General features: G+C 26.5%; 1 protein-coding gene across 1 annotated transcript in view; it reads left to right on the top strand.

Moving 5' to 3' along the window:
• LOC117171403 (muscle-specific protein 20-like) overlaps positions 1–23,517 on the top strand; it is a 313,553-nt gene that overhangs the window by 92,710 nt on the left and 197,326 nt on the right. The gene's annotated exons all lie outside the window — the stretch shown is intronic.

Below are 23,517 nucleotides of genomic sequence, written 5' to 3' on the forward strand. Positions count from 1 at the left end.
GTAGCAAAATATTTGTTGAAACTATTATTGTAAACATAATTGAAGAAATAATACAAGATAAAACGATTTATTTTTGCTTAAAAATGCCCAAAACATTAATTTTTTTAAATATAATTTGTTTATAAAGTGAATATTGATGGGTGCCAAAAAGTTTTTCAGGAAAAATTATTGATAATATAAATTTTAGCGAGGTCAGAAAAAAACGGTTTATGTTTGTTTAAAATCGTTTTAAATGTGAATTTGTTTATATGATTTGTTTATGAAATAAACAAATATTGATGGGCAGCAACATTTTTTTAGCAAAATTCATGGGAAATATAGTTTAGCAAGGACAGAAAGAAACGATCTCTTTTCGCTTACCAACGCCCAAAACGTTTATTTGTTTATAAAATAAAAAAATATTGATAGGTTTTAAAATTATTTGCCAGAAAACATCATTGGTCATATAATTTGAGTAAGGTCAGAAAAAAAGACGCTAACCCACGTACCTTCAATGTTCCGAGATTCACACCTTCTTCGTTGAAGAGGGCCATGCTTACACTGTTGCCCATTTAATTAAACTTTAATACTTCGAAATTTGAAAAATTAATTTTTGTGTTGAGATCAATCTCTTTAAATAAAAATTAAACTATTTTGTTGAAAATTCGTTTAGCTTTTCCTTAAAAATTAATTTTTTGACTTGAACTTTAAGTACCTGATTTTTTGTTAAAAAATAATTTTTTCTATTTCGAAATTTATGAATTTTGTTTATTATAATACATTATTATTATAGTCTATCTCTTTCTGTAGAAAATTAATCTTCTTTGTTGAAAAAATTAATTACTTGGGTAAATGTTAAACTCTTTGCATGAATATTGAGCCCTTTTCTTGAAGATTCGTTTTTTAAGATTCATGAAGTTAGTTAAAAATTTATCTCTCTGGTTGAAATTTAAACTGTTTTGTTAAAAAATCCTTTTTTTTTTGGTTGAACGTTCATCCTTTCGGGATAAAAATGCAACTGCTTGATTGAAATTTAACCTGTTTTGTTTGAGGATACAACTATTTTGTTGAAAATGTTCCTTTTCTAGTTGATTTTAGCTGTTTTCCATTTGAACTTAGAATGTTTTTTCTTAAATGTATTAAAATATTCTTTTTTTTTTAGCTGAAGATTGATCATTTTAGTTAAAAATTCAAACAATTGGGTATAAATTAACTTATTTATTTGTTTATTTTTATTATTGTATTATATTATATTATTATACTATATATTACAATAAGCGATCGAGACGCAGTACTTACAGATTTTATTATTCGTTGGACTATATCATAACTTCTTTATCATCTGCGAACGCTAACCCACGTACCTTCACTGTCCCGTGATCCGCACCTTCTTCGTCGAAGAGGGCCATTCTTGAACAATAGTCGGTTTTTTGGTTTGAAAATAATCTTTTCTATTTAAAAACTCATGCATTTTCTCGAAAATTCATCACTTTGTAGGAAATTAATCTTTTATGTTAAAAATTTAATTCTTTAACAAAAGTGTTAACTATTTTGCTAAAAATTCCTTCTTCTTTTTTGGTTGAAAATTCATCCTTTCTGGTTAAAAATGCAACTGCTTGGTTGAAAATTAACCTGTATTGTTTGAGGATTAAAATATTTTTGATATAAATATAAAATCTTGTTTTGTTGAAATCTTAAAATAATCCTTTTTTTGTTTAACATTCATAATTTTAGCTGAAAATTCAAATAATTAGACAACAACAATGGGATAGAAAATCAATTTTTTGTGAATCCAGATGTTTGGTTAAAAATTGAATTACTTTAGTAGATAATGAAACTATTTGGTTAAAAATTAGACGATTTACTTCAAAATCGAAACATTCATTTAGTAAATCGTTTTTTGGGTAACAAATTAATTTTTGCATTTGAAATTTTTTTTTAGTTTAATTAAACTGGTTAAAAATTCTTTTTTTGTATTGTTTTAAATCTTTTATTAAATAAAAGTTTAACGATACCCTTTTTTGCGGAGGTTCACCTTTCTTGTCTAAAAATTAGGTTAATTATTGAAAATTCCTCTTCTGTAGTTTAAAAATCAACTGTCTTCTAAACCACTAGACTTTTTAGCTTGAAAACTGAACTATTTTGTTAAAATGAGTCTATTTGGTTAACAAATTAATTGGTTGCAAAATCAATTGTTTAGTTGAAAGTTAATCTGTTTTGTAGAAAATCCGTCTTTTGATTTGAATATTTAAAAATTAGATATAAAATTCAACTATTTGGTTGAAAAATCATCGGTTTGGAAAAACATAAAGTTTTTCGTTGAAAATATAATTTAAAAATGAATATAAAAAAAAGAACTTTTCTGTCAAAATTTCATCTTCTAGTGTTTCAAAGTCATCTAAAAAAATCAATTTTTAACCAAAATGGAATATTTTTACATTTAAAAATGTTAAATTAGTCTTTTACAAAAAAAATGCTTTTAATTTCTACGGTATTATTTCATTTCATACCAAGGACAATAGTTCCACATAAGATATAAATATTCAACAGCAACTAACATTCTTGTAAACAGATTCTAATAACAAATTTATTTTGTTCATTTAAAATGCTTCTTTTTTGAGCTACTTTTTCTATTTCCTGAAGAATAATATGAACATAGAAAATATTGCTATTTAACAACAATTAGTATTTTTATAGCAATCGTTATAAGAAAATTCAATTGTATCGTACCTTTAACAAAAAAATGTTTCTTTTCTGCGGGACCGTTTGTTTTGTCTGAAAAATAATATCGTGATGGAAGAAATTAGCATTAACAACATTTTTTATTTTTATAAACAAAATCATTAATAACGCATTTTTGAACATTGAACATTTTTATTGTATGAATCCCAAAATTGGTCTTTTTGGATAGAAAATTAAAATATTTTAACAGAAATTTAACATTTTATTAAACATTAATGTTTTCCGGTTGAAAAATGTGGTTAAAATTTTTTTTAGATGAAAATTCATGAATTTCTCTTAAAATTCTTCTTTTTAGGTTAAAAATGTTATTATTTGGGTGAAAATTAAAAATTTTATTTAAAAATCCATCCATTTAGGTTGAGAATTTATCAGTTTTTATTTTTTTAAATTAACTGTTTTGTAGAAAATTGTATTTTCTTCCTTTAGAAAATTGAACAATGTGATTCAAACTTCTTTCTTTCTTGACTGGAAAATATTTCTTGGTTGTAAATTAAATTTTTTTGTCGCAAATTCGTAATTTTTGTTTGGCAAATTCATCTTTTTTATTAGATCAATTGATTTGAAATGCATCATATTAGTGGAAAATTGATCTTGCTCTGGTTAAAAATTAATTTGTTCGATTGAAAATTTAACTATTTCATTTTTGGTTGAAAATTTCTCTTTTTTAGTTGAAAATTCAAGTATTATCCTTTAAATTCTTCTTTCTTGTTTCAAAATGTTATTATTTGGTTTAAAATTAAAAAATAGTTAAAAATCTATCCTTTTTCTATTAAAAATTCAACATCAGTACAAATGTTGTTCTTTCATAACTGAAAAAAATTTTCTTGGTTAAAAATTCAACTCTTTTGTTGAACATTTAACTTTTTTTATAGAAAATTGTTTGTTTTTTTGGCTTTAAAATTCGACAATTTAGATCAGATTTTGTACTTTCCTGGTTAAAAATTCAACTCTTTTGTTGAAAATTCATCCCTTTTGTTAGATTTATTTTTCTTTGTTAAAGATACATCATTTTAGTAGAAAATTCATCTCTTTGGTTGAAAATTAATTTTTTTAACTAAAAATTTATGTATATTATTTTTAGATGAAAATTCATTTATTTTTCTTAAAATTCTTCTTTCTTGTTTATAAATGTTATTATTTGGTTGAAAATTAAACAATTGATGTAAAAATCCATTCTTTTTAGTTGGCAATTCATAATTTTTCTAAAATTTTAACTGTTTTGTGGATCATTTTTTTTCGGCTTGAAAATTAGACCATTTTTTTCTTTTTTGACTGAAAAATCTTTCTTGCTTGTAAAATTAATTCTTTTGTTGAAAATTCGTATTTTCGGATTGCAAATTCATTTCTTTCGTTAGATCCGACTTTTTTTTCGTTGGAGATACACAATTTCAGTGAAAAATTAATTTTTACGTTAAAAATTAATTATTTCAACTAATCTATTTCATTTCTGGTTGACATTTTTTTTTAGTTGAAAATTCATTTAATTTCCTTTAAGTTCTTCTTTTTTGGTCAAATGCTTTATTGTTGGTTAAAATCTTAACAATTTAGGTAAAAATTTATTCTTTTTGGTTGAGAATTCATAATTTTTTTGTAACATTCAACTGTTTTGTGGAACATTTTTTTTGGCTTGAAAATTACACAATTTTTTTCCAATTTTTTTCATTCTTGACTGAAAAATCATTCTTGGTTGTAAAATTAATTCTTTTGTTGAAAATTCGTATTTTTTGTTTGTAAATTCATTTCTTTCGTTAGATACGTTTTTTTTTCGTTGGAGATACATAATTTCAGTGGAAAATTGATATCTGAGGTTGAAAATTAATGATTTCAATTGATCTATTTCATTTTTGGCTGAGAAATTTTTTTTTTTAGTTAAAAATTCATTTATTTTTCTTTAAGTTCTTCTTTTTTGGTTAAATACTTTATTTTTTGGTTGGAAACTTAACAATTTAATTAAGAATGTATTCTTTATGGTTGAGAATTCATTTTTTTTTAACAATCAACTGTTTTGTGTAACATTTTTTTTGCTTGAAAATTACTCCATTTTTTCAAATTTTTTTCATTCTTGACTGAAAAATCTTTCTTGGTTGGGAAATTAATTCTTTTCTCGAAAATTCGTATTTTTAGTTTGCAAATTCATTTCTTTCGTTTGATCCATTTTTTTCGTTTGAAAATTAATTTTTTCAACTCATAAATGTTATTATTCTGTTACAAATTTAACAATGCAGTTAAAAATTGATCATTTTTTGTTTGAAATTAATCAATTTTGATGAAAATTCAACTGGTTTGTAAAAAACGTTTTTTTTCTTGAAAGAAAATTAAATAATTTGGATGTTAAAGTGTTTCATTGTAAATGGATTATGGTACCTAATTTTATTTTATTTAAAATAATCTATTCCCACATTTTCGTAAGAAGCTACCCTTATTTTCCCAATTTCAAATAATTTTCGGTTCTAAAGTCTCTATATAAGGTATGTCACAATTTTCCTATTCGCCTGATAAATGGACCAAACAGTTTTTCAGACTCCATTAATCTTTTTAGGGTGGTCTGTGTCTAGACCTATGGGGTTTTTATGGGTTCCTGGTATTTGAGGAGACTGGGGGAGTCCCTAGGGATCAAATTTGTCCATTTTCTATCGGGATACGAGCAGGAATAGGGGAAGAGAATTACTCTCAGCCCTGATGAGATCCTGATAGAAGCGAAGTACCTTGAATTAGAAGAAAGTCACTATTCTTTGTCTGTTCGACTCAGTTTTGCAATATCTTATTTACTTAATTTATTGTGCTTCGTGATTATTATAAACAATATTTAAAATAAGTTATAACAAACCTATATTTATTTGTTCCCAGATAAGAAAAATCCCAATAGATAAAAAAGATTCAGATTAGATTCATGTTTCTGAATCTCAGATATTGCTATAATTGTTATAATCATTTATAAATACATTTGGGCAGAAAATTATTTTTCTTTTGCATTAAAACACTTGGCTTAGTGCTTATATAATATGGCATTAAATCTTTGTTATTCATAAATAATAGAGTTGATTCTAGATTTTATGAATGAATGGGGTTGGTTGATGTCTGGAATCGACTGTCGAAGGTTCGTCAATTGAGATTCCAGGCGTACGACCACTTTTTTATCAGGGTAACAGAGTTAGGGTGTAGTGTTTGAGAGGGAAGACGCTATTAGGAAATCTCTTCCACCCCATACTCACTTGTCTAAAATATTTCGAGAAAATGAAGGAAATTTTTTTTTCAATAGAAATTCCATTTCAAGAAAATGGTACCCGTATGGGTGATTCATTTTAAACAATTTATTATTATTAACTTGCAAAATCTACAATTCCTAATTCTATATCGCTTAAAAATGTTTTTAAATTTTTGTTCAGTTTTTGTTATATCGATTGATAATAATTTTAATCCGGATGCAATAATTGGAATAATTTTATTCAATCTGTATTTATAAGTTCGAAAAACGTGTAATTAAAAGACCATAATTCACAAGATTCGTAATATTTCTTAACAATTTTTTATTTAATAATGATTATGGATTAATTATTCATTAACAATGATAGAAAAAGCAATTTAAAAATTCGATTAAAAATGTGTCCTAGGGGAATCGACTGTCGATGGTTCATCAATCGAGAATCCAGTCGTACGACCAGGTTTTTATCAGGGTAACAGATTTAGGGGATGGTATTTTGCAGGAAATATTCCATGTTGCTAGAACCACGTGACGCGACGTCCTTGCAGGATCAGGTTATCAGGATCAGTAGTCCTTCGAGTAAATGGGACAAAAGCGTTATTAAAAAAATCTGTTTTTTTGGGCATCTCATTTTATTTATTTTTACAAGGAAACAAAATAAATTGGTTCTTCAATTTGAGGGGAAAACAATTTTTAATAAAAAATAAAACGTTCAAATAACTATTTATCTTCTTTGGATTCATTCGTTTATTTGTTTTTAGAGTTACATTTATTTATTTATAAGTATAGTTTTCTTGAGATGCTTGAGAAAGTTCAAATAGATTAAAAATTTTCTTTAAATATTTCAAATCTGAATTTCACCAAAAAATATAATTTAAAAAAAAATGAATTCTACGTAAAAATGGTAAAATGTGTAATTGTTGTTTCAACCGGAGATTTTAATTTTAAATTCAAGACAGTTTCACTCATCCAAAAAATACAAAATGTCAATAAAATAATCAATTTTAAACAAAATAGTGGAATTTCTAACCAAATGATCGAATTTTTTTACAAAGTAAGTCAACTTTTAATCAAGTAGTTTAATTTTCAACCGAAAAAGAATTTTAAATCAAAAATGAATTAATAATCAAGAAGATTAATTTTCTCCATAAAAGAACAAATTTTAAGCCAAATAAATAAATTTTTAAGAAAAGAATTAAATTTTTAACCAATGAAATGAATTTTCAATAATTCTTGATAAATGTCTTAATTTATACCAAAAAATTTCGAATTTTTTTTTTTTAATTCTGTAGAAATTAATTTATGAATTTAAAGAGTTTTTTCAATTTTTCCCAGGAATCTGAACATAAGTTTTTTACGTTCTTGAAATTTTTCAAACATCTTAAAAAGCTTTGAATATTTTTCGGAAATAATAAAAAAATTTACATTTATTTTAATATATTTTTGAATTTTTCCGAAACTTCTGAATAATGTTCAAAATTATTCGAATTGTTCGTGAAATTTTGGAAAATTTTTACAAAATAAAAAAAAACACCTTAAAACCTTCGAGAGTTTTTTCGAAAATTTAAAAAATTGCCTATTTCACCCCACTATGCATTATTATCAGTCATTTTTGACTCAAGCCTTCCTCTAGTGACAATTTGCGATATTTCAGTGACCCCCCCCATATCCCAAAAAAATTAATAATCAAATTCATTATTTATAAAGTTATGCTCTCATACGTGCAGAAATTTTGATCCTGCCCCGATCGGGGCCAGACCAGTCCAGATCGGGTCCCGATCGGAAATCCTGGTCGGGGCCACATCGCGGATGAAACACACGACCATATCGGGTACGACATGCAAGAAAAGAAGAGGTTTTGGACTACAACATTTAATTATACTTTTGAGATTATACTTTTATAGTTTCGAGGAAAAGGTTAATTTTTTGTGAAAAAATGGATGATAACCAGAAATATTTTAATTAACAATTTTAATTTCTTGAAAAAAATTTTGTCTATAAAACTTCTTAATAAATTAGAAAAACTTTTTTCGCAAAAAGATTCCCTACAACTTGACATTTTCGAATGCTTTCAAAGAAAATCAGCGGGATATAACCTATGATTTACGATTTATTAACATTTTACTGTAAAGAAGTTCAATTTTCTGTCAATTGCATTACTTCTTGAGAAATTCGAGAAGGTGGTTGTAGATAATATTTTCGCCGAAAAATTGAGCTATCTCTTATTCTATCGTTTTATTTTTTCTGGTTATTTCTGGTTATTTTAAATATTATTTACAGAATATGCATTTCAATAACAGGGTCGACTGTATCACATATTTTATTCTCATAATCTAAAAACATTACAATTTTGTGCATACTGCAATCCATTTCTTGTCAATAGATTTGATAATTCTAACTCTACATTAAATCGAAAAACCTTGAGTTCTTAAATAATAATTGAAAACAAAAGAACTTGATAAATTTCATCATATAATAATATTTGACTCATTTAATGGTAAATATACTAATTTTACCTGAAACAATTTAATTAATTATTAATGTATTTGAGGTTAGGTTTCAATGAGCCCGCAGAGTGTAATGACTTACTCTCATCTTCCTCGCGCAGGTTTCGAGGTGTACTCAGTGATCCCAGATCTGAAACGAGACGTGGTCCAATACTATGACACGTCTATGCCCGTGTGAATATGGTAGGAGACGATATAAATGCCTGGGTTGCGCGCGCTACCTCTTCTGAATTTGAAAACTCGAAGGTGCACGATTGCCGGTCGGAACACTTCGGCGGTTCTATTTATATCTCTATCTGCTTTGAAATAAAATGAAGAGATTAGGATTTTAATATTTTCAGATTTCGATGCTGGGCTGGCGATTCTCATGATTTGAATACTTCGCGCGCCTCTTTATATGCGTGTATATATATATTTATATATTATTAATGATAATATTATAATTATGTTATATTATAATAGTCTTCTTTAAATCTGAATCCGCATTTGAAAGAAATTAAAGAAATTGGTGATTTTGGAATTCATCTCGTTTGGATAAAAACTCAATTATTTGATTGAAAAATTAATTATTTTGTTAAAAATTTAACTATTTTGTAAAAAAGTCCTCTTTTCTATTAAAAGTTCAACTACTTTGTTAAAATTTTAATTTTTTTTATTTGAAGGTTCATCTCTTTCGTTGAAAATAAATTTTTGAAACTGACATTTAGTCTATACCATTTTTGGTTAAAAAATCATGTATTTTGTTAACAATTCGTCTTTCTTTGTAGAAATTAAATTGCTTTATGGAATATTTATACTTTTTGATTAAAAATTACATTTTCTGGTAGAATTATCAAGTGTGAATATTTTTTGGTTGCAAAGTCGTTTTGTTAAAAATTGTTAAAAATTAAAATTATAATTGTTTGGTTAAAATATGAACTGTACATCTTCTTGGATTTAAAAGTCAATTATTTCACTAAGAGTTGAGCTACTTTGTAAAAAAAAATACGTTTTTTTTAACAAGGTTTCATAATTATGGTTGAAAATTTAACTATTTGGTTGAAAGTTTAACTCTTTGATTGAAAACTCATATTTTTCGCTTAAGAAATTCAATTTTTTGTAGATAATTCGTCTTTTTGACTTTAAAATGAAATAATTTCGTTGAAAATTCATGTATTTTGTTTAAAATTTGTCTTTTTCTGTAGATCATTTATTTTCTTGGTCGAAAATTCATCTGATTGGCTGTCAATTCAACAACTTTATTGTAAATAAATTTTTTCCGTTAAAAATTATTAGTCTTTATCTGAAAATGTAACTATTATAGGATTGATTAAAAATTAATCGTGTATATTGGTTAAGTTTGAAAATCTTTTTTTTATAGAACATTAATCTTCTTGGTCAAAAATTCACCTTTTCCCTTGAAAATTTAACAATTTTGTAAAAAATTCGTTTTTTTTCCTTGTTCAATTCAATTTTTTATCACAGCTTTTATTTAGAAATTGAACTATTCCATTTTTGGTTAAACTTTATCCTGTAAATTGTATTGGTTAGAACACCAATTATTTGTTAAAAATTAATTTATTTGTTTTCGATTATAACCCATTCAATTTGAAATTTTTTAATTAAAAAAAGGAAATTTCGTTAATTATCAGCAATATTTGACCGTTCATTTAAAAGAATCCATGACAAACAACTGTTAAAAACTATACAAATTTGAACCGAATGGTTCGAAATCGAAAAAAAATAAAAAAAAGAGCTTTTTGAGAATTGTACAGTATTTAAAAAGAATAACAAAAACTGTTGTCATTTTTAAGAACATTAAAAATGATTTTTTATTTTGACATATAAATTTTAAGTGAGTATTTGAAAACATTTAAAAAATAAAAAAAAGAATCCGGAAGATTTTAAGGAAAATTTTTTATTTTGCAGTTTTTTTAATTTTAGGAAAACATCTAATTAACAAAATATACCATTTTTCAACCCAAAAGTTTACTTTTTAACAAATTAAATTATTTTTCTATCAAATAATTGGTGTTTTAAGTAATAGAATGTACAGGATAAAGTTTCAACCAAAAATTGAATAGTTCAATTTCCAGATAAAAACGATTAATTTTTAATAATCCTAGAATAGTTACATTTTCAGATAAGAAAAAATAATTTTTAATAAAGTTGTTAAATTCTCAACCAATAACATGAATTTTCGACCAAGAAAATTAATGATCTACAAAAAAAGACAAATTTCAAACAAAATACATGAATTTTCAACAAAATTATTTAATTTTAAACTCAAAAAACGAATTATCTTCAAAAAGTTGATTATTTTCAGCGAAAAATATGAGTTTTCAATCAAAGGGTTAAACTTTCAACCAAATAGTTAAATTTTTAACCATAATTATAAAACCTTGTTGAAAAAAAACAGTATTTTTTTTTAACAAAGTAATTCAACTGTTAGTGAAATAATCGACTTTTAAGCCCAAGAAGATGTACAGTTCATATTTTAACCAAACAATTGCATTTTTGACCAAAAATGATACATTTTCAACAAAAAATGATACATTTTAAACCAAAAAGATTAAATTTCTACCAAACAAGGTCAATTTCCAGCAAAATATATGAACTTTCAACAAAATTATTTAATTTTAAAGTCAAAAAGGGTATCATCTACAAAAAAGCTGAATTTTTAACCAAAAAATATGATTTTTCAACGAAAATTTTATTTGCCGACCAAATAGTTTAACTTTCTATTAAATTGTAGACTTTTAACGCTCAAAGATGCAATTTTAACAAAAAATTTAATTTGAAGGCAAATAGTTGAATTTTCAACTATAATTATGAATCCTTAATAAGAAAAAATTAATTTTTTTCCTAAGTACTTCAACTGTAAGTGAATAATCGAATTTTCCACCCAAAAATTATGATTTTAATTTTTGACAATACAGTTTCATTTACAATAAAACAACTTTGCAGCCAAATAATAATTACAGTTTATATTTCAACCGAAAAATTTAATTTTTAACCAAAAAGTGTTAATTTTCCATAAAACAATTTAATTTCTACAAAGTAAGACGAATTTTTAACAAAATGTATGATTTCTTAACCAAAAATGGTATAGATTAATTGTAAGTTTCAAACATATATTTTCAACAACACATAAAACATATTTTCATCAGAATAGTTAAATTTTCAGCGAAAAGGATGAACCATCGAATAAAAAAATAAATAAATTTTAACAAAGTAGTTGAACTTTTGATACTTAGTAAAAAAATGAATTTTTTTTTATTAAGGATTCATAAGTATAGTTGAAAATTCAACTATTTGCCTTCAAATAAAAATTTTTGTTAAAAATTTTACTTTTTTGTTAAAATTGCATCATTAAGCGTTAAAAGTGTATAATTTGATAGAAAATTAAACTATTTGGTCGACAATTAAAATTTTCGTTGAAAAATCATATTTTTGGGTTAAAAATTCAGCTTTTTTGTAGATTATACTCTTTTTGACTTTAAAATTAAATAATTTTGTTGAAAGTTCATGTATTTTGTTTGAAATTTGTCTTTTTTTGTAGATCATTAATTTTCTTGGTCGAAAATTCATGTTATTGGTTGAGAATTTAACAACTTTATTAAAAATTATTTTTTTTTATCTGAAAATGTAACTATTCTAGGATTATTAAAAATTAATCGTTTTTATCTGGAAATTGAACTATTCAATTTTTGGTTGAAACTTTATCCTGTACATTGTATTACTTAAAACACCAATTATTTGATAGAAAAATAATTTAATTTGTTAAAAAGTAAACTTTTGGGTTGAAAATTGATATATTTTGTTAATTAGATTTTTTCCTAAAATTAAAAAAACTGCAAAATAAAAAATTTTCCTTAAATTCTTCCGGATTCTTTTTTTTTTAATTTTTAAAATGTTTTCAAATACTCACTTAAAATTCATTTGTCAAAATAAAAAATCATTTTCAATGTTCTTAGCAATGACAACAATTTTTGTTATTCTTTTTAAATACTGTAAAATTCTCAAAAAGCTTTTTTTTTTTAAATCTGCAAAGTCTAATGGATTCTTTTACATGAACGGTCAAATATTGCTGATAATTAACGAAATTTTCTTTTCTTAATTAAAAAATTTCAAATGGAATGGGTTAAAGATAAAAATTTTTTGGACTGAAATAATATTTGAAGTCATAATCGAAAACAATTAAATTAATTTTCTAACAAATAATTGGTGTTTTAACTAATACAATTTACAGGATAAAGTTTAACCAAAAATGGAATAGTTCAATTTCGAGATAAAAGCTGTGATAAGAAATTGAATTGAACAAGGAAAAAAAACGAATTTTCCACAAAATTGTTAAATTTTCGAGGGAAAAGATGAATTTTTGACCAAGAAGATTAATGTTCTATAAAAAAAAAAGATTTTCAAACTTAACCATTATATATGATAAATTTTTAATCAACCCTATAATAGTTACATTTTCAGATAAAGATAAATAATTTTTAACGGAAAAAATTTATTTTCAATAAAGTTGTTCAATTGTCAGCCAATCTGATGAATTTTCGACCAAGAAAATAAATGATCTGCAAAAAAAGACAAATTTTAAACAAAATACATGAATTTTCAACGAAATTATTTAATTTTAAAGTTAAAAACAGTATTATCGACAAAAAAGTTGAATCTTTAACCTAATTTAAAGGCACATAGTTGAATTTTTAACTATAATTATGAATCTTTAATAAGAAAAAATTAATTTTTTTACTAAGTAGTTCAACTTTAAGTGCATAATCGAATTTTCCACCCAAAAATTATAATTTTAATTTTAAACAATATAGTTGCATTTACAACAAAACGACTTTGCAACCAAAAAATATTCACACTTGATAATTCAACCAAAAAATGTAATTTTTAATGAAAAAGTATAAATTTTCCATAAAGCAATTTAATTTCTACAAAGAAAGACGAATTGTTAACAAAATACATGATTTTTTAACCAAAAATGGTATAGACTAAATGTCAGTTTCAAAAATGTATTTTCAACGAAAGAGATGAACCTTGAAATAAAAGAAATTAAAATTTTAACAAAGTAGTTGAACTTTTGATTGAAAAGAGGACTTTTTTTTACAAAATAGTTACATTTTTAACAAAATAATTAATTTTTCAATCAAATAATTGAGTTTTTATCCAAACAAAATATATTGTATTGGCAAAATACCTGCATTTTTCAGAATTTGAATAGAAGCTTTGCAAAGTAAAGAAATAAGATTATAATATATACTTGATATAAACTTAATATCATAATAAAGAAAGTTTAAATTTCTCTCTTAAATATTAGAAAAATATTTTATTGTACTAAATACTAAGGTGTATATTTATTTTGTGTTTCAGGTATTTATGACTATACAGTGGATTATTTTCTATTTCAAAAAAGAAATTAGTGATCGTATTGGTATGTAAAAGATGATATATATTCAATTGAAATATTAATGTACAGATGCATATATTAATTAAATATACTTTGGATTTTAAGCGTGGAAATAAAATTGTTTGATTATCATTTTTTAATTATTAATATGCATATAAAATTATTATTATTACATATGAAGGAAAATTAAGCCTGAAAAAATCTGGATTTTTCTGGAACAGACAAGAAATGGCTTCTGATGAAATAACTTCTGAAATAGTTCTGAATCGAATAACAATTTTTGATTTGGACACTACGATCTGAATAACTGTTAAAACGCGAATTTTACAGGAGGCACAAAAAACTGGTTAATTTTAACCCATTTAATTTTTGTTAAACAAAAAATTACTTCAAAGCTATTTATATGGAACGATGAAAGGAACATCCTGAAAAGAGCCACCAGACTTGTCAAAAAAAATTAGTTCATGTTTTATTTATATAAGTTTTAAAAATTTCAGGTTTCTTAAGTTTACAAATTCTATTTTACATTTTGTATATAAATACATTTAACATGATTTTAATATCATTCTGGTACTTGTAAAAAATAAGGTTACCAGAAGGATGTACAATCCTTGAGAAAAAATATTATATAATATTATAATTGATTTTCTATAATATTCCCACGAATACAGAAAATTTATTATAAACAATCCTTATTATATATAGAAAGCGATTAGGGAAGTTCCATAAAGGATGTCACAGTTTTAATTTTTAAAAAAGTAGTTCGAATTTAAAACCTATATAGTTCCTAAATTTTCAATCACAAAGTTGAATTTTCAACTAAAAAAGGTGAATTTTTAAACAAAAAGACTAATATAGTACCAAAAAAGACGCGTTTTTAATTAAATTCAAGAATCCTGAACCAAAAAGTTGAATTTTGAGGAAAAAAACATTTTTGTTGTTGTAATGTTTAAGAACGTATTTCAAATTTAAAACATAGTTGTTAAATTTTTAATCAAAAAGGTGAATTTTTAACCCAAGAGATGAATGTTTCAACCAAAAGATTAATTTTTCCTCTAAACAAACGAATTTTCGAAAAAAGTTGAAGAATTTTCAAACAAAAAGTTGAATTTTCATAACTAAAAAATATTCATTTTTTTAACAAGAGAACTGATTTAGTACCAAAAAAAGACGCAGTTTAAAAAAATTCAAGAATTCTCTACCAAAAAGTAGAATTTTAAAGAAAAAAAAAGATTTTTTTCATTTTTAAGAAATTAGTTCAACTTTGAAACCATAAGTTATTAAATTTTTAACCAAGAAGAATAATTTTTAAATAAAAATATTCACTTTTCTTCAAAATATTAATTTTTTCTTTAAAAAACGTGTTTTCAACAAAATTAAAGAAGTTGCAACCAAAAAGTTAAATTGACAACTAAAAAGATAAATGTTTAAACAAAGCAGATTGATTTACTACCAAGAAAGACGCATTTCAAAAAAATTTCAGAATTCTCAATCGAAAAGTTGACTCTTTAAGAAAATTTTTTTTTTGTAATTTTTAAGAGACTAGTTCAACTTTAAAACCTAGTTGTTAAATTTTTAACCAAAAAGATGAAGTTTTAACAAAATGATGAATTTACTACTAAGAAACATGAATTTTCAATAAAATTCAGGCATTCTGAATGAAAAAGTTCAATTTTCAACTAGAAAAATGATTTTTGAAACAAAAAGATTAATTTACTTTGAACAAAGATAAATTTTAAATAAAATTCATAAAGAGATGAATTTTTAAACAAGAAGATTAATTTTTCCTTTAAAAAAACGAATTTTTGAACAAAATTGAAGAATATTCAACCAAAATTTAAATTTCCAACTAAAAGAGATGAATTTTTCAACATAATTGAAGAATATTCAACCAAAATTTTAAATTCCAACTAAAAAAGATGAATTTTTAAACAAGAAGATTAATTTACTTTCAAAAAAGATGATTTTTCAACAAAATTCAAGAATTTTTAACCAAAAAGTTGAATTTTATACTAAAAAAAAGAGCAATTCTTAAACAAAAAGATTAATTTACTACCACAAGACGAATGTTTAATAAATTAATTTATCTACCAAAAAGTTTAATTTTAAGCTAAAAACATAAACTTGTAAACAAAAAGATTAATTTTCGACGAAAAAAACATGAATTTTCAATAAAATTCAGGAATTCTCAACCAAAAAGGTAAAGTTTCAAATAAAAAAGATTAAGTTTTAGACAAAAATATAATTTACTTTAAAAAAATTAATTTTCAATGAAATTCAAGAATTCTTAACCAAAAAGTTGAATTTTTTAGCAGAGATTTTTTTTTAATTTTCAAGAAAGTATTTCAAATTGAAAACCTAGTTGTTAGATTTTTAATTAAAAATGTGAATTTTTAAACAAGAAGATTAATTTACTTTCAAAAAAGATGATTTTTCAATAAAATTCAAGAATTTTTAACCAAAAAGTTGAATTTTATACTAAAAAAAAGAGCAATTCTTAAACAAAAAGATTAATTTACTACCAAAAGACGAATGCTTATTCAATTAAATTCTCTACCAAAAACTTGAATTTTAAACTAAAAACATAAACTTGTAAACAAAAAGATTAGTTTTCTACCGAAAATATTCATCATCTGGAAACGCACTTTATAAACGACCCCTAAGAAGACCGTTTTAAAATTTTTAATTGTAAAGATCGGGTTCGTGTGAGTATAGAGGGGGAACGGTGTGAGTCCGGCTCGTACTCTACCAAGCGCCCTTTCGCTCACGGCTCGCGAGATCACGCATCTTGGCATCCGCATGCTCTCTTAGTATCCGCAACTTTCATATTCATAGACACTGCATATATTTCCATCCCCATTAAAATTGCTAGACATACGAAGAAGGCAAGAGAGGCCAGCCCGGTCTCTGAACTCAAGGGAGAAAGGATCCATGAAACAGAAGCGAGAAACAGAGAGAGGGAAATACGGAGGAAATTACAAATCGCCTATCATAAGCGCCTGATCAGAATCATGCATCGGCCATCGTTGTTCAATAATTCAGCAGGTCTATTAGCTATCAATACGCGCGCTGAAAGAAGAGCGTCAAAACCTCCTCTAGCTTGCTGGGATCCTGGCAGTTCGAGATGTACCGTATCTTCCGAATGGCGGTTGCGAATGGCGTTCGAGGAAAAAAATTCAGGAGAATGTCAAGAAACCACTGTGCATCTCTCCACTGACCGCGAAGAGCACGAAGCCGAGAGGAGAAGGAAACGGGCGTCCCTGTCCTTTTGCCGACCTATGTAAAAAATCTATGCCCCTTGGCACGCCTCTTGCGTTAATGGGGTTCCATGAAACGAGCGTTGGTGGTGCACCTGTGGGTTATTATTCCATGTGATGGAAGAACAAAAAAAGCCGGCTGACGAGCCTGGCACGAATATACTTCCACAAGGATTATTATGAATGACGAGCGACTGCGCGAAAAGATTTCGCGGGAAGCGGGCAAAAAAGAGTCATTTCTGCAGTCCTGATGAGTGCGTGGTTGGAGCATTCTTTTGATAAACATAACTGATTGAGAGACGTTCTTCTGAAGGATATGAGCGATATTATTTTGAAGTTTAGTGACAAAAAAGGTATTTGCTCGGCTTTCAGAGCTGATGTGTTTTTTGCAAATCGATGGAAAATATTTAATTGACTTTTTTTTATTAAGATCGGAATAGGTGATATGCACGAAAAAAATGTCAAATATTGGGAATGGTGGTCGACCATTTTTCCACCTGGTGCCGAAAATTGGAACTAGAAAGAATAGGTTCAATTTTAAAGATGTATTTTAAGTTATGCTTAAAAGTACTTTTACGATTGTTTTGTGATGTTTAAAAGAATAGTTGATTACCAAAAACAAATCGTTTTAGATCGAACTTCCATCTTATACAGTGAAAAAACACATTTTTGTCAAAAATTTTCTTCACAAAAAAAAAGGAACAATTGTTTTCCTATTTTGTGTAAGTTTCATTTCATTGTAAGCTTGAATAAACTTTAATGGATTTAGCGACAAATTTGATCCAGATTAGGCAATGAATATGAATAATAGACGATTGGAATTGAAATACGAATTCTAACCTAACTTTCAGATCAGATTTTTAAATAGTAAATATTCCATTAATATATTAAAAAATTTTGCTCAAAAATAAGTCCATTTACTCGTGTACAAATCTCAATCTGGCCCCGATCGGGAATTTCGGTCGGGGCCAGATCGCGGATGAAACGCACGACCAGTCTGATTATAATCCATTCGTGAAATTCACGAATGGAGATTTAATATAAGTAAACTCGAAACTATCGAATGGTCCTCCCGTTTCGAAGGCCACCTTAATATTTTGAATTCTCAATTTAGTTATTTTAAGTTAAAATTAAAGTACTCCTAGCACTAAAAGAAGAGGTTTCAGACTACAAAATTTAATTATACTTTTGAGAAACGTGAGCTTATTGTAGATGGTATCAGTTTCGAAGAAAAGGTTTGTTTTTATGAAAAAAATGGATGATAACCAGAAATATTTTAAATAACAATTTTAATTTCTTGAAAAAAAAATTTTGTCCATAAAACTTTTTAACAAATTAGAAAAAATTTTTTCGCAAAAAGATTCCCTACAACTTGACATTTTCGAATGCTTCCAAAGAAAATTATCAAGAAATAACTTATGATTTACGATTTATTAACTTTTTAATGTAAATAAATTCAATTTTCTGTCAATTGCATTATTTCTTGAAAAATTCGAGAAGGTGGTTATAGATAATATTTTCGCCAAAAAATGAGGTATCACCTATCAGATTGTTTCATTTTGTCAAGTCTGTTAAGTGAGGTTAGGAATTTAAAAAAAGGATTTATATTTACCTTTAAGTTATCTTCACTTCAGTTGAGTAAATTGAGTACATTTTATTGTTCATTTTTTAAAAACACATTATATTATAACACAGATATAAAGAAACGGTAGATAACTTTAAAAACTACATCTTAGTAAGATGGAAACAAAACAACGTTTTGCTCCGTTTCTCAAATGAGAAAAAGAGAAAGAGGACGAATTAACAGAAAAACACATAGCATTGCCGTATCACAAGTTTGGTAATGAGGGTTCTAAGAAGAAGGAAAGAAAGAAATTACAAGTTAAATAAAAAATTTTTAAAATTCATAAATTTGAACGAAAAAATTGGAAGATTATCAGTTAGACTTGTATAAGATCCATAGTTGTACATGTAAAGAAAAATAGTAACAATGGGTAAATTAAAGTTGAATCTGATAATACAAAATTAGTTAAATTAGTTAATTTACAATTTCATTAATTATTTTTGTTTTTTTCATTCCTCTGATTAATAAAAAAAGAAAAAAATGTGATAAATTTTTTAAATTAAATAATCCAAGATTCACAATTTCATTCACAATTTATTACCGAAGAATATTGCGAATGCTACTAAGAATGTTAGAAATGTACCATTTTTTAACCATAGGGCAAAAAATCATGTTAATTTCATGTCAGACTCTATAGAATATCGGTTACGTAATGATGAAATTAAAGATTTAAATATCCATTAAAAAATTTTAAACCAAAATTTTAATAATGTTAAAATAAACTTACGAAACTCTTTAGCAAACAATGTATATGCTAACATCTTAGAAAATCAACTGAATAATACAGGAAGAAATTTAAATGATAAACAAAGACTGGAAAAAAAACTTCAAAATTTAAAAATTAATAGTAATGTTCAGATGCCTTTTAATATAAATAAAGATAAGAATACAAGTAATTCTGATTTCAAAGATCCCTGGATGACAAATTTTAGTAATGTCATAATTCCTGATGAAATTAATGATATTCTAAGATTAGGAAACAAATTTAGTTCATCCTTTTTAACTAACAAACGAAAAATAATTTTAGGTATTGTCAAAGATATAGAGTCGATTATACGATTACCCGTGCAGAAATTGCCAAATGTTTGCCTTATTTCCGATTTGGGCCAGATCGGGCACACAATTTTGTGGTTGTTAAATTTGGCCCCGTCTGGATGACGCTCCATTAATTTCGTGGACTAAAGTGGGTTGACTCCAAATCGCCCAAGTTTCAACGTAAAGTGTCAAGTGTCAAAAATATTTCCTTTATTATTTGGAAAAGTGACAAAATAAGTGGGAAAAAATGCCAAAAGTGAGCACAAGACGAATGCGTAGGTATAGTATACTTCAAAGTATTCCTGAATTATGTGTTGAAGACTATAATAAGTAAATTTATTAAGAATGTTAAGATGAAACCTAACCTCGAAATGAGGTTATTTATTTATAAGAAAAGTAGCAAAAGTAATATTTCATTTGTTGAATGTGAAAACAAATTAGATCAACAATGACGTCATAAACATATTTATTTTCACTATTTTTAGGTGATTTGATACTTTCCACAATTGGGTTCAATATAGAAATTAAAAGCAACTGCAATTTAGAAATTAAAACCAAAAATATATTGCAAAATACTTAAATGGTTTATCATACACAAATGCTGGCTGTTATGTTGCGTCGTTTGACTTTTTCCGTTTGCTCGAAAAAAAGTGTCTGACATACGCCAATTTTTTCATATCGCGATCTGTTAGAAAACCTGATATTTATATTCTCAAATTTCAGATAAGGACGTGATATATTCCATTTTAATATTATTTTATTTAAGAATCCCTTTTAATTAAGAATAAGAAAAATAAATTAATATGGGCCCGATCGGGGCCAGGTATGGTTACCTCTGGGCGCAGCGCTTGGGCCCTGATCGGGCATCGCGTTTCATTTCGAGTCTGGCCCCATCTAGATAGCCTGATTTGGGCCAAATTCTGCCTGAACTGGCCACGATCAGATCCACATTGGAATTTCTGCGCGGGTAGTTAAAACGAATATACGATTAGTTAATAATACAGAAGATCTTGATTTGTTAAGACATAGAATGATTAACACATTACATAAATTTTTACGGAAAAATAAAATCACTCATGTTGATACATTTTTTGCACAGGATATTAAAAAAAACCAAAACATTTATTAAATCTAATAAACAATTATTAATTACTCATGCTGACAAAGTAATATTACAGTTATTCTCCCTAAGGAATCATATAATAAAAAATGCAAGAATTATTAAATGATAATAAAACATATGAAAATAAATGAAAGTCCAGAGAAAGAATTAAAAACTGCAACTTTTAAATGGTTAAATTCATGGCGAATTAACTGTTATTTAGATAAAGAAATTTTACGTAAAGATATCTTAGTTCATGATACCAACATTCCTCGAATTTATGGTTTACCTAAAGTTCATAAACCTAATTGTCCAGTTCGTCCTATTGTATCATTAATAAATTCACCGACATATAAAATGGCTAATGTATTCAATACAATTCTTAAAAAATCTCGGGTAGTTCCAAAAACTCGAGTTAAAAATTGCTTTGAATTTAAAAATATAATTATTAAAAAAACAATTCCTTCTGATCACATTAGATTTAACTCTTAAAAAATTTGAAGAAGGAATTAAATTTTTGATGGAAAAAACGGTGTTTAAATTTAATAATAGTTTTTATGAACAAATACATGGAACACATATGGGTTCTCCTATTTCTCCAGTATTAGCCGATTTAGTTATGCAAGATTCAGAATCCAATGTCATAAAAAATTTAGATTTTCCTTTACACACATATTATAGATATGTTGACGACACGTTTATTATTTTACCGAAAGATAAACTACTTTATGTTATAAACCGATTTAATGCTTATCATCCTAGACTTAATTTCACACATGAGAGTGAAAGTAATAACTCTATTCCTTTCTTAAATGTTAAAGCTATAAAGACTAATTCAGGTAATATCATTACTGCCCGTGTAGAAATTCAAATGGGGAACTAGTCTGGTTCCCGACCATTCGACCCCACTTAAATTCGGGCGCTAGTCGGGTCATCTGACTAGCCCCCGACCAGTAGTCACGGTAGATTAGTTAGGGGCTAGTCAGGTGACCCGACTTATCCTAGTCAGGGCCTGATCGGGTACTATTAGGGGTCATATAATAATACATCCGCATGGAATATTAACCAAACTCCCCAATATTTGTAGAACATCCCCTAAAAGTTTGTCAAAATACTTATTATTTACGGAAATCTCCATACATTTTTTTGAAATATTTAAATGTTCTCAAATTTTCCCAAGATTTAATAGGGAACATATCCTATGCTTAAAATGCATAAATTTATGCAACTAAAATTCCTAAAAGTTTGTGGAATATTAATTTAAAAAAAAAAATTCGGCTGGAGCGCAACAATGGAAGAGCTTCACTCTGAAGGAACCGACATGTTGGTCACGGTAGTCTCTGCTCCAGGTAATTATGGTTCGTTACGTGTGGACTGCTGTCTTAAACATTCGACGCGTCATTTCTATTGCGCGAGAGGCGGCACGTCGCGCCCTCGCGGATTTTCTTTAAAGCTACCAGTCCAGACCCGCAAGACTAAAATGAAGGTGGTAGCGAAATCTGAACTGTACCGTGCTGAATAGTATACTACTAGGATACTACTCTTCACTGATTAATCAAAGCTTTTTCCCTTTCTAATTTCAACTACCCGAAGGATTAGACTTTATTTACACATGGCAAACCTTTCATATCAATTTAAAAATAAGCATCTATACAAATTTAAAGTCTTATGACTTCCGGCGGGCACTTTTCATCTACATCTATATGTATCTTTTTCAATATGGATTTTCTTAAAATTTCATACAAAGGTATTTATAAATGTTCCTAGAAACTCGCAACTTTCGAAAAAATACTACAAAAAAATAAGATTCCCTCCTTGTAGATTTTGATAGTTGTTTTTATAAAAAGTTGATTTTCCTACAAAATTATTAACTTAATAATTATTTATTAAAAATGTTTGAGATGACTTCAACATTAATCAATCTTTTCTCAAAAAAACTGTGTAAAACTATTGTTAAATATATTCTCAGTGTTTTAGAATAAAAAAATCATTAGGATTTTTTAGATATTACCTCATTTGATAAGACCTCGCCGAAAACTCAAACATAAGAATAACCCGACCAGAGCCATGACTAGCTCCCGATTAGTGCCCGACTTATAATAGGGCCAAATGGGGGTTTTTCTACACGGCACAGAGAACGAAATTTCGTTTTTTCGGAATTTCGTTCTCTCGTTGAACAGAGTATAGATGGCACCTCTAGCTCATTTTCAGGGAAAAGTGGACTGAAGCAAAGGTCATTTTTCCCCAGCACCCTTCATTTGTTATCCAACATTAACGAGAATATAACCGAGAATCAGAATGGACCGAGTCCAGAATTTAAAATGAAAAACACTTTTCGAAGAAAGTATTGCTATTAATAGTGCCAGATGAATCTACATTCATATTATAGATTATGTTGGTACTGAACCTGCGAAGCCTGTAACAATTTTAGTTGTTATACACAAAATATTTTATCACAGAATATGTATTTGAAATTTATCTTTTTAAAACGTGCACAGAACGTGAATCACCTTTCAAGCATGTGATTAAAAAAAGAAAACATTTCGTTAAAATTTTGAAATTAAATAAATTGTGGGTCCGGATGCAATAAGGGCACATAAAATTTTTTCGTGCGAAAACGAAGTCCCCTGGAGGCTTTAGAAAAAATTGTCGAATTTTAATTTTCAAA

Source organism: Belonocnema kinseyi, chromosome 4 (genome assembly GCF_010883055.1).
Source record: "Belonocnema kinseyi isolate 2016_QV_RU_SX_M_011 chromosome 4, B_treatae_v1, whole genome shotgun sequence".
In the NCBI taxonomy this organism is placed as follows: domain Eukaryota; kingdom Metazoa; phylum Arthropoda; class Insecta; order Hymenoptera; family Cynipidae; genus Belonocnema; species Belonocnema kinseyi.